Consider the following 12,896-nt stretch of genomic DNA (forward strand, 5'->3'; position numbering starts at 1 on the left):
TAGTTCATGGTAGAGAAGATTTTTATTTCCCCAGCTACCTCCCACATGGTTTCCTAACAGGAATTTTATCACTTTGTTTCTTTTTCAGCTACTTAGGCTGCCAGATCCCATGCCATGAGGCATAATGTTTCATCCTAGATTATAAGTAGCAGGAAGAGCCCCAAACTCCAGGCATGAAGCTAATCAGCCTTGTTGTGGGGTGGCAGCCCTGTCACTCCTAAGGCAAGTGACTGGTGAGCCTCAGGTGGGTGCTGGGGTGGTTGATCAATCCTAGGAGAACCAGCTGCAATGAGTCCAGGAAGTAGGTAACGTCAACGGACTCAGAAGGATCATGCAATTTCTGATACAATAAGTCTGCCATAACTGGATGCAGAGAATATTCCTAACTCCTTCCAATTATTCCTTCACATTTGTTGCCAAACTGATCTTTTAAATAACTTCTCCTGACTCAAACTTTTTTTATTGAAGAATAGTTGATGTACAATATTGTATAAGTTATAGGTGTACTAGTGATTCACAATTTTTAAAGACTATATTCCATTTATAGTTTTTATAAAATATTGGCTATATTCCCTGTGCTGTACAGTATATCCTTATAGCTTATTTATTTTATACAAAGCAGTTTGTAACTCTTAGACCTCTAGCCCTATCTTGCCCCTCTCTAATTACCTCTCCCCACAGCTAACCACTAGTTTGTTCTCTGTATCTGTGAGTCTTCTTTTTTGTTATATTCACTAGTTTGTTGTATTTTTTAGATTCCACATATAAGGGATCAGGGTATTTGTCTTTCTCTGTCTCACTTATTTAACTTACCATAGTGCCCTCCATGTCCATCCATGTTGCTGCAAATGGCAAAATTTCCTTCTTTTTTATGACTAAGTAGTATTCCTCACATATATGTCTTCTTTATCTAGTCATCTATTGATGGACACTTAGGTAGCTTTCATATCTTGGCAATTGTAAATAATGCTGCTTGAACATTTGGGTGCATGTATCTTTTTGAATTAATGTTTTTGTTTTTTTCAGATATATACCCAGGAGTGGAATTGCTGGGTCATATGATAATTCTATTTTTAGTTTTTTTTTGAGAAACCTCCATACTGTTTTCCATAGTGGCTTCACCAATTTACATACCCACCAGCAGTGTAGGAGTGTTCGCTTTTCTCCACATCCTTGCCAACAATTGTTATTTGTAGACGTTTTTTGATAATAGCCATTCTGACAGGTGTGAGGTGATATCTCACTGTGGTTTTGATTTGCATTTCCCTTATGATTAGCATCTTTTCATGTGCCTCTTGGTCATCTGCATTTCCTCTTTGGAAAAATGCTCATTTCTTCTGCCCATTTTTTAATCAGGTTGTTTGTTTTTTTGATGTTGAGCTGTATGAGCTGTTTATATATGTTGATATTAACCCCTTACTGGTCATAACATATGCAAATATTTTCTTCGATTCAGTAGGTTGTCTTTTCATTGTGCTGATGGTTTTCCTTTGCTGTGGAAAAGCTTTTAAGTTTAATTAGGTCCCATTTGTTTATTTTTGCTTTTATATCCTTTGCTTTAGGAGACAGATCCCTGCCCACACCCCAAAAAAATATTGCTACACTTTAAATAAGTCTCCCAGGCCTAGAGTAACTAATGAATATGAAGCCTAGTCCCTTTGGCTTTGAGACCTACCATGTATGGACTGAGAGCTCATCTGGCAATTGAATTTGTGGTGGAATGAAGTGGGCATCAGCACACATGCTTATTGAATGATGGCTCATTTCCCTCAAATAGGTCCTGACCTTTCCCATCAGTGCTCACTCCAACCCCATATTCTCCACACACTCAACACTTCTCTTCCCTCAAAGTCCATTTCAGAAACCTGGAACAGAGTAAATTCACATAAATGTGTTACTTCAAGAGATGCAAATCGCTCACTTTGACTAGCTTCAGAGTCATGGCTAGAAAGGGGACTATGACTTTGGTGAAACAGACTCAAATCAACTTCCTGGGGGAATGGCCAATATACACAATGAAACATGCTGCATAACATCTTTGGAACTGAGAGACAAATAGAAATATCTGAGTACCACAGCCTGACAGGCCTAGCTCTAGGAGGAAAAGCTAGGTAATAACTAATGATAGCCTGGGGTTGAAAGGAGACTTCCAGAGTGGTGTTTCTAGCTTACTGTGACCCATCCAAGACACCACTCATGATTGTCTTTTGTTATCCTCCCAGACCAGCCAGTTTAGGAGGTGGAAGACAAGACGGTGGTGAGATCCTGCATAAAAGTACTGTGATTCCTGGGCATTAGCTAGCCTGAGTAACCAGCAGGAACGCTGCAGTGGCAAGAGGCCTCTACAGTCTGATCCAGGTTCAATATTGGCTTTTCTTCTTACTAAGTGACCTTAGGTAATTTATCCTCTCAGGATCTGTTTCATTACCCAGCAAACAAAGCATCAGATTCTTCTCCAACATCTGTTAAAGGGAGAGAAGAGGATGAGATGATTTCTGTATTGTTTGAACTGGGGTGCCTTGTCTTAATCCTAGCCTGGGTTCCCTAAAAGCAGAGCCAGAGAGGATTCTTGTGAAAGTGACTTAGTGATTGAATGTCCAGAGGAGGAACCTGTATGGGAAGTGACGGAAGCAGGATAGAGCAGGAGAAGTTCACAGATGTTATTTCAACTGAAGTCACATCTCAGCCTTTGTTCTCTGAAGAGCACTGGAGGACGAGTGGTATCACAGAGTTGTCCCACATTGAGGGGTGATCCTACTTCCACCTCTTGGTGCCCAGACCCATGCATTTTACTAGTGGGAACCCAGAAGCATATAAAGGATATTGGTTCAAGTGTGTCCAGAAGGATAGTGCCCCCTGCTTGATGGTATCTCAAGCTGGCACTTCAGCTGCATCTTTTAAGTGGTTGTTTCACTACTCTACCAGGCCAGCAACTTCTGAGTGGTATGTTATATGGTGTGGTCATTGAGTCATTTGAGTCCAATAGACATGCACACATGTAGATTTGAGCTTCACTCATGGTGCCAAGTGCCTTAGGTCATGTTCCTTAAGCACAGGGATTCTTGGGCAGGTGGTTGTGGAGGGAGGACTTTCAGGACAAATTTGTAAGTAGGTGAGGGAGCAGGTTAGGACAGGGGAAGGAGGTAAGCAGAGATGTGGCTTCAGCTGAAGGCCATTTCAGCATGATCTCTAAGGGAGCTCTGGAACTGAATGGCGCCATAAAATTGTCCTACTCTGAGGCAAGGGATTGGTGCTTTTGAATCTGTCATTGGTCTTGGGCCACGCTTGCGGATGGCATTTCCAGGGGAGGTGCTCCCATCAGCTGAGGGCAATTTCCTGGAGAAATGTACATCTATGAGCTATTAGTATCTCACACTCACATAAGCTGGGTGGGGCCCCAACAATTGACTCTACCATATCTTGTAATCCTCCGTGAAAGGTCTGGATTAACTTGAAGATTGTCACAGTCACTAAGCTTGACATTACCCCATCCAAACTTCCAAATCTGGGAAATCTAGCCAGCTGTCTGATTTGAGTATCTCTACTCTTTCACTGCAACTTCTGTCCACCTAGTCAATGTATTTGTTGAACCTTGACTATAGCAGACATCATGCTATGCTTTGGGGATATGAAAATACGTCAATCTTGCTCTTATAAGCACTCTATTCCCGGCATTTTATAGACAGCATTAGCTAAGATTTTATATAGCAACTCAAGTCTCATAGTCTACTGTAGTCACAAAACCATTGGACTAGGGCATTAAATCTTATAGCCACCAGATGTTTCCATATCCCTGCCTGTGATGTCTGTCTCTATCAGCTTTCTGTTCTGATCATTCTGGATGATCTGACTGCTCTGCTGAGGCTGACTCTGCTGATGAAGTCAGCATAAGTAGGCATGATAGCAGCTTACATTTGGGGGCACTTTAAGCATGCTAAGTATTTAAAATGGTAAACAGTTTTCATCAACTCTAGAAACTACCATATAATAAAACTTCTCAAAGAATGGTCCACTTCAAATACCTGAGGGTACTTTTTATAACACAGGGTTTTGGGGGCCTTGCTGCAGAATTAGTCAGAATCTATAGGGTTGAGAAATCTGCATTTTTAAGCACTCCCTGAAATTATGTACACTAAAGAATAACTCACTAGAAAATAATTTATACTCTCCATTTAGTGACAGATGACAAAGATTAGATGCAAGTGGTTTATTTGGGAGGTGTAGGGAACACTGGCAGGTGGATGAAGAAGTGACACAGGGGATACAGTCAATAATGGATGTATTAAGCCAGCTACCACTGTAGGTGGCTGGAGCTTAATCTCAGAAATGGTAGCATACATCTCTCAAGATTAACCAAGGATAGCAGAGAGTGGGGATAAATACCTCAGCTCTCTTGCCTCTCAGCTGGGGTAAGGATTGCATCTGGGTTGGTGATCAGTCTCCATCATGCCCAGCCTGCCATGCATGTGCCTGCAGAGCAACTGTCTGGAAATAGTTGAGATGTAGATACTAGAAGATGGAAGCTGATGGGAGCATAATAATACAGTAAATTCTGATGGATAAAGGGGGTACTGAATGTCTGCCTCATTCTCTACCCATTGTATTCTAGAGAAAGTATTAATACTTCTTGTACTGACTCAATATTTATACTTATGAGGGTCATATGGGCAGTAAAATCTAGTTTAAAGGGGGAGGAGATCAAGAGGACTTGTCTTGAAGCAGTCTTGGCACGGTAAGCAACCTGTCTTGTCTTGGTATGTTTCTTCAGTAAGGCCTGAGGGCAGGAGGAATCTGAGAATATGGTAGGCAGTAAAACCCATCCCCTTGAAGCTATGACTTTGTGATCCTGCTATCTATAGTCAGGATTCTTTAAGTTCCTTACTTAAGATCATACAACTTGTACGTGGTAAAGCCAGGATGCAAACACAAATCCATCTGATATGAAAACCCATGGCACAATTATCGTTTATGAAGTATACCCTAGAGCAGTGGTTCTTAACCATGGTAGGGGTGGTAACAGTGCTCCCCAGGGGACATTTGGCGATGGCTGGAGATATCTTTGGTTATCACAACTTGGAGGGATGTTGCTGGCATCTGCTGGGGCTCTCCTGTGCATTATAGGATGTTTACCTCTACTCACCAAAGAATTACCTGGTGTAAAGTGTCAATGGTATGAGGTCAAGAAAGCCTCCCTTAAAGGTTAAGGGCATGGGTCTTGGCCCTACTACTTAGTAGTGTTATTTAAGGAGCCCAATGTCCATAGCCCAAACTATGACACCAAGTCTCAAAAAAGCTAACATTTGTAAAGCATCTAGTTCACTGTCTTTCAGCTCACCCTAGTAGTAAAGTCAACCTCTCATGAAGGAAGGGCTATTCAACTAAGATGCTTTGAGTCACTCTGTATAAACACTACCAAATTTAGCTGTAAGGTAAGAATGGCAGTAGAGGGGAGAGAATATGTACTTTGAACACTTTGCTTTTCAAGTGCACTTGACCATGCCTTGGTGTCAGTGCTTAGCAAGAAGGTAATACATTTGGGAAGGCAGTTGAACCTCCACTGTGTTGCTGTCTCTCCATCTCACAGAATTTGTTGGCGTCCAAGGCTCTGGAATCTTTTCACCATTAATCACCATTGCACAGACTAGAAAGAAAATGACACTCTCCCAAAAATCAAAATCCATGGATTTTGTTAAGTCTTCACCAACTGTTTTGTATTTTATCAGCCTAAACACAGAAAAGTCTTTTCAACAGATGGATTACATCAGATTCTGTAAACATTGTAATTGTTTGGCAGGATTACTGCTTATGCTGAAAAATGTAATTTGCAACGATACACACAGATGACATATTTTTCCCCAATGCACACAGCAACATAGTGTATGCTGTAAATGAGGCCCCATCATATGCCTTCTGCACAGTGCTCATTAGCTCATCAAATCCAGAATTAAACAGCAATTATCTCCATCGTCTCAGACTGCTGTTTCTGCCATTTTGCTGTTTCATGGGAGCTTAAGTAATGAAATAAAGCACATTCGCTGTCCCTTTCTTCCCCACATATTCACAAAGAGATCCTGGAAGACAGCCAAGTGACACAGTGGTATAATGAAATCAGCCCTTTTAATTAGGTGTGGGCAAAACAGATATTTTACTTTACTAAAAGATAAGCATCCTGTAGTTTGGGCAGTTTCACAGTCATTGCCCAAGGAAATTTACAAAGACGCTGGTCTAGCTTACAAGGAACTCTTCTCAGATGATTGTTCTAGGAACGAATCAGAGGGCTTGGGAAAAGAATCATCTTAACTTACATAACTTCATTAGCCTCCCATTTTTAGAGTATTTTATTGCTAAAATCAAGGAGGGAAGAAATTGCAAGGAAATCAATCTCAGGCACGCTGCCAGTAGGAGGAAGACAGGCAAACCCAGACTTGTGGAAAGTTCGGGGCTAAAGGAAGAGCCCTCCAGTTGAGACTTCATCAGAACAATTGTGGGTTTATCATGTTGATAAATGAATGCTTCCTCTCTGCCAGGCACTGGGCTAAACTTGTCATTCCTTAGGTTGAGGCTTAAATGATTTTAAATGAGGACGTTAAAGATGAGGGGCTTTGATAACTTGCCCAGTCACACCTGGATTCGAACTTAGTTCTGACAAAATTTGAGCCACTGAACCTGTGCTGAGACAGGTTGCTCACATTTCTAAACCTATTTTTGACAAATCTCCAAAGAGAAACCTGATGTTTCTAAAATGTATGTAGTCCGCTAGGACGAAATTGTTTTCTTTTCCCTGAATACTCAGAACTGAGGAATGGAGAAGAAGCAAAATCTTAGTGGGTTTGGGAGAGAAACAAAAGATGTTGGTTAAAAATAAAGCCATCTTGAAATATTTTCTTAAAGTTTTCTTCTCTCCAATTCTGAAAGAGTACACAGCCAAAATTTGTCTTAATAGTGATTACTTCGGATTGAATTTTTTTTTCTTTATGCTTTTCTATCTTAGTTTATTTTTTGACTTTGAACCTTAGAATTGGATACTTTTGTAATCAGATAACACTGAAGTAATAGTGTGTGCAGTGATTGCAACTTTCTCTGGATGAATAAAAAACATTCTGCAACATTTTATAACATGTACAAAAATTGTAAGTCACAGTTCAGTGAATCAAAGCAACATAAAAATCTTTGTGTTACTATACCCCTCACAGAGTTCAAGGCATTAGCAGGCCAGGAGATCCCTTCCTGACTACTGTGGATCACTACCCACTTGTTCCTGACCTTGTAACTACTATGCTGATTTCTAAACTATTGAGTTCTGCCTGATTTTGAGTTTTGTGTAAAGACAACACTTTTTTTTTTTTTTTTTTGTGGTACGCGGGCCTCTCACTGCTGTGGCCTCTCCCGTTGCAGAGCACAGGCTCTGGACGCGCAGGCTCAGCGGCCATGGCTCACGGGCACAGCCGCTCCGTGGCATGTGGGATCCTCCCAGACCAGGGCACGAACACGTGTCCCCTGCATCGGCAGGCGGACTCTCAACCACTGCGCCACCAGGGAAGCCCAAGACATTTTTTACTCAACATTTCTTGATTGATTCGTGTTGCATTTAACTATAGTTCATGCATTTTCATTATTGTATAATATTAACAGATTTAGCAAATAAAAATTCAATATACCCAGTTAAATTTGAATTTCAGAAAAAAACCCAAATGTTTTAGTATGTCCCATGCACTATTTGTGATATGTTTAAATTTCAGGTAAGTCATTTAACAATGTAAATAATATCCTTATTTTATCTGGCAATCCTAATTTTATGACTTACAAATTTATCTAATACTCTACTTTTGGAGTGTTTTAGCTTTTGGCTACTGTATATATGTTGCTAAGAGCATTCCTATACATGTATTTTAATTGTTAAAATTTTAAAACAAGTTCTTTCTTCTTCAATACATGAGTATATGCTTTTAATAAAAATGTGATCAAATTATAGTATCAAAGTTTTTCATACTCCGAATGTTAAATATTTTTATTGGGTGGGTAGTATTCTTTCAGGCCACTGGAAATTAAGTTCTAGTAAAATTATGGTCCACTTGGTTGGTTATTTAGATACTCAAGCCCAGTTCTAGAAAAATACTCTGTGGAGTTTAAAGAACACTAGAGAAGTAAAGGAAAATGAAGAGGTAGTTGCAGAACAAGCAAAATAGAATCAACTTGAGATTTGCTTTGGCTCTTTTCTAAAGAACATAAACATCATTGGAGGTATATTCCCAAGGAAGTAGGAATGGAGAGAAAGAAGCGGGGAAGAGAGGAAGGAAAGCAATTCAAAGTGGGGCATTACCGAGCTGGCCATGGCTTCGAGGAAACTTTACAGCGGTTGTTTAATCACAGGAGAGGTCCCTGGAGAGGCATCTGGGTGGTAATGCTCTCACACTTCCTGGTTGGAATAATCCACCTTGCTGTTAGGACATTGAGGAAGTCAGAATCTCTGTGATCACAATCTAGTCCGACCTGGGCAGTGGAGCTGCCTGTGACCCACACAGGAGGGTGAGGAAGGATTTGCAGGCAGCCATTCCTTGCCTGAGGAGAGAAGGGAACAATCAATTAATGATAGAGGGTGAGACAATGGCTGTGCTGACCTGGGCTTTGCAGTCATAGATGGGCGAAGTCATCACTCTGGCTGTCCCAGCTGGGAGACCAACCAAGCTTCCAGGGTTCAGAGGGCTAGTGGTGACTGAGCCAATCTGGTTTGGCACCTACATCAGACCAAATCCAAGAAGGAAGTGTTAGCTGGGGAGCACATGCTGATTTAAGGGGAACACACAATAACATAGGAAACCAAAAACCGGCTGTGGCCATATGAATAGTCACACAAATAAGAAACCTACCCTCTATTTGTATTTCTTTGCTTTAATATAATTTTCCCCAACACTTTATTTTGAGATTGATAAGCATAGAAAAGGCTAAAGAATGATACATAAAACGCTCATGTTCACAACCTAAATTCTACAATTAATATTTCCTTTATTACTTATTTACCATTAATTCAACATATTTAACGCACTCAAGTTAACTTTCAGGATCAGATATTTTACCTCCAAATACTTCACCATGTAATTACCAAAAGGAGTTCAATATTTGTTTCGTTTTCGTTAAAATTTACATTCAGTGAAATACATAAAATTTGAAGTCCTGTGTAATGTAGACTTTAATCATGTGTATTTCCCTCACGACTAATGCTTTGGGACATTGTTTTTTCATGTGCTCATTGGCTATTCCTAGAGCTATCTTGTGAAGTTTCTATTAGAATGTTGTACTGAGTTTTTGTTGTCTTTTATTGTTGAATTTGAAAATTCTTTATATATTCTGAACATTAGTCCTTTGTCAGGTGTATATTTTCCAAGTAATTTTCTCCTAGTTTGTGCCATATTTACTCATTTTCTTCATGGTATCTTTTGATGAGAATGTTTTAAATTTTGATGTGGTTTAGCCTATTCATTTTTCATGTTATTGCATCCTGTGATTCTGTCTAAAAAGCTTTCTCTCTCTAAGTGCCTATCTCCAAAAAGTCTAAGGGAAAATATAGTCAACTAAACCTTCTAGAAGAAAATTTAGGATAAGTTTAGTTGTATAATCCATCTGAAATTAAGTTTTCTGTAATAGTGTGAGACAGGAATTGAGGTTCATCTTTTTCTAAATGAATTTCTAGTGGGCCCAGCACCATTTATTGAAAAGACTATTCATTTCACTGTGGTTCTTTTGTCAAAACTCTAATTGCAATTAAGTATGGGCCTATTTCTGGGACCTCTATTTTCATTCACCTATATTTGTTGATCATTATGCCAGTGTTTGAGTCCTCAGCTTCACAATCATGGTAGCCATGAAAAATAGGCTAGGATTGGTAGGGCAAAAGGGGATTGATACTCCCTGAAAAGCTCAATTTCTAGAGAATAGTCTTTATTTGGCAAGACTTTGACTTTGCAAAGAATAAGCTCCTGGTGCAGTCCAACTGCCTTTTCCCTAGAGCATTTTTAAAGAACAATTGGCAGCAATCATTTAGCATCACATGGCCTGAGGTGGTGAAAACAGTGGGTATAAATAAGCTGATCAACATTAAGGAAAAGCTGGGAGTAACATGTCTACAGGGAGTTTGGAAAAACTACGTAGTCCTGGGAATCTAGGCCATACAGACGTGTAGAGCTGTGCATGCTCCAGCGTTGTGTGCATGCTAAAAGACCTGAGAATCCCTTACTTCCGGCTGATAAGGAGAATATATAGAGAATATATATTCTGTAAGTTATAGAATACTATAACTTAATTTCCTGTATAAGCAGGAGTGAAAGCTAAGGTAGAGTCGTAAAGTACCTGCCAGAGCATTGATGACTTGCTTCTAAGCATACACCAAGCCTCTCTGCAGAGGTTGGGGGACTTATTGGTTCAAAGCATTAAGATCTGTTCAGTCATTAGCTGACCACTAAACTAACCAAGCAGAGAGTTCAACGGCCAAACATTTAAAGTGATGGTTCTTCCATTTATCATGCATAGTAAAACCCAGAGGAATTTAAACTGCAGAATCCCGGACTCAGTCCTCAGAGATTCTCAGTCAGCACATCTGGGATAGAGTCCAGGGATCTGTGTCATCTTGACTGCTCAGAAGTTTGACTACCTCTTCAACAGGACAAATATAGCACATCAGTGATACAGATGGCTCATGGAAAGTATTTTTCTAAATGGAACCATAAGTCTCCATTATGATTTCTTAGTCTATGAAGTAAGGGCAAAAGAGTTTTGTTATAATAAGGAGGGAGCTAATGAGAATGATGAGGAAGACTCAGATGATTTCCGCTCTGGATATATTGAGGCACTTACAGGTTTTGTGAAGAGATTGGTGGCAAATAGGTAGAGGATAAAGCTATGTCAAACCCCAGACTCACAAGCAATCAGGTAGGGAGCAGTGTTTGAAATTATGGTAAAAATTACCAAAGGGGAATGAATAGGTTCCTGGCTGGCCCACATTAACTTTTTGCTCTGTAAAAGGCAATTAAACACTCCCCCAAGACAGTACTTAGTGAAAATGATGTGCTTTTGAAGGCCTTGGTCCTCAATATCAGGATCACCTGCCTGTTCCATTGCTGACTTGTCATTAAAGATAGTCATTTGAAACCGAGGACTAACCTGATTAAAACAAGGGAGGCAGGTTAAGTTTGGCAGGCCTAGTCACTTGTTTTCAGTTGGTTTTACACTCCCACTAGCTGTCTTATAGATAAGCAACTGTTACTATAGTGACTTAAAGTTGTTTTTTTCGGAACGTGGAGCTGGACCTTGCTCAGTTCAGACCTGTTGAGAACACCGACCATTCAGCTGGACCTGTGTGTCTGATGGATGACCTTTCGACATTAGAGGCTAAAAACTCTACCTTCATAACTCAAGTTCAGAAAGTGGTGGCCTTAGCACATTCTATGAAGAGCCACGAAGCTCTACTATGCTTCCGCAGCCCACCGATTAATTGACTTTTCCTACCTCCAATCACCTTTCCCATGCCTCAGACAACCCTGCTTCTTCATCCCATAAATTTTCCTAAACCCTATCTTCGGGAAGGTGGATTTGAGATTTGTGTTTGTGTCTCCTCGCTTGGCTGTAATACGAATAAAACTTTTCTCGGCTGCCAACCTCTTTGTCTCCGGGTTTGGCTTGTCATGTGGCCTGCAACTGAACCTCTTTCAGTAACACGTTTGGTGTGCCGGCCAACAGAAATGTCTAGACGGGACTTTTGTCCTTGGTTCCTCAGTCCCTTGCTGATGCTGAGAGCCTGGCGACAAGTCCCAGCAGCTACAGATGGTGATCACGTGTCCCAGGGACCATCCCTGAGATTTCCCCAATGCAGAGCCACTGACCTTTGGTGTATAGTTTTGCTCTCCAGCTGAGAAATGGTTTCTGTGTTTGGAAGACTTCTTGTGAGTGAATAACCTCATTAAAATGTGCCCGTGCCAAAACTGTCTAATAAGCCTGATAAGATTGTACGTTGGAGTCCCTCCTTGGTGAGACTTTAGTCAGGCTAGAGTCCAGACCCTTGTGTTGGAGTCCCAAAGCTAGGATGATGGGTAGAGGCCCACCCTACCAGAGACAATATGAAAGCTGGGAGCTGCTGAGGTTCTCAAACCTGGGTTAGAGTCATGGAGTTTTAGACTCATTTACCTATGTTTTTCTATGTCTGATAGCCAATTCTTAACAAATAAGACTCTTTGGGGGCTCACTTTCTTGGTGACTATAGAAAAACTCCCTTAGGAATTAAACTTATGAATGTCTTTTGACTCCAAAGAAAAGAGGAAGTATTCCCTCCGATCTTTTGGAACATTCCCAAGTGACTGGGGAATTTATGGAGGTGTTGGGGTTCCTGCCCATGATGTGAAACGACCTCAGAGGGACTCACTTTTAAGAGAACAATCCTTCTGGGCCTTCATCATTCACAGCGAAGCAGTCGACATCAGCAGCTCCTCTGGGGCTTACTCTCCTGAGTTCTGTTGGCACTGGAAAATTTCTGCAAATATTACCAAGACAGACACTTATAAAGGCTTTGTTTGCTGAGGGCATGTGGAAAAAAAACCCTGCAAAATGGGAAATGTTAATTCATTCCCCCTTGGAGCTCTCTAGGTTGCATTCTGCAAACCTGGACAATGTTTAGCTATGAACCCATAAAAAGAAAAAAAGATGTTTTGGTAACACCCCATGGCCGGAATATTTTTTAAACTCGGGAGAAAACATGGCCTCAAAATGGATCCTTAAATTACAATTTTACAATTAGATTTTGTTAATGGGAAAAAAATGGGATGAAACATCTTACATTCAACTTTATTGTTCTTGTACTAGAAAAGACCAAAGAAAACGTAAGGTTATTGTTCAACAAGAAGGAAAGGCAA

The 12,896-nt window shown here is 40.5% G+C and overlaps 2 long non-coding RNA genes across 2 annotated transcripts in view; one reads left to right on the forward strand and one right to left on the reverse strand.

Moving 5' to 3' along the window:
- LOC137210549 (uncharacterized) overlaps positions 1–11,636 on the forward strand; it is a 93,956-nt gene extending 82,320 nt beyond the window's left edge. The window contains exon 3 of the long non-coding RNA XR_010936609.1: positions 11,295–11,636. This is a non-coding gene — a long non-coding RNA (uncharacterized lncRNA). The remainder of the gene's footprint in view (positions 1–11,294) is intronic.
- LOC137210547 (uncharacterized) overlaps positions 5,788–12,896 on the reverse strand; it is a 30,634-nt gene continuing 23,525 nt past the window's right edge. The window contains exons 3-4 of the long non-coding RNA XR_010936608.1: positions 8,321–8,559; positions 5,788–6,071 (exon numbers count right to left, since the gene is read on the reverse strand). This is a non-coding gene — a long non-coding RNA (uncharacterized lncRNA). The remainder of the gene's footprint in view (positions 6,072–8,320; positions 8,560–12,896) is intronic.

The sequence above is a fragment of the Pseudorca crassidens genome, chromosome 2 (genome assembly GCF_039906515.1).
Source record: "Pseudorca crassidens isolate mPseCra1 chromosome 2, mPseCra1.hap1, whole genome shotgun sequence".
NCBI classification, from domain to species: Eukaryota; Metazoa; Chordata; class Mammalia; order Artiodactyla; family Delphinidae; genus Pseudorca; species Pseudorca crassidens.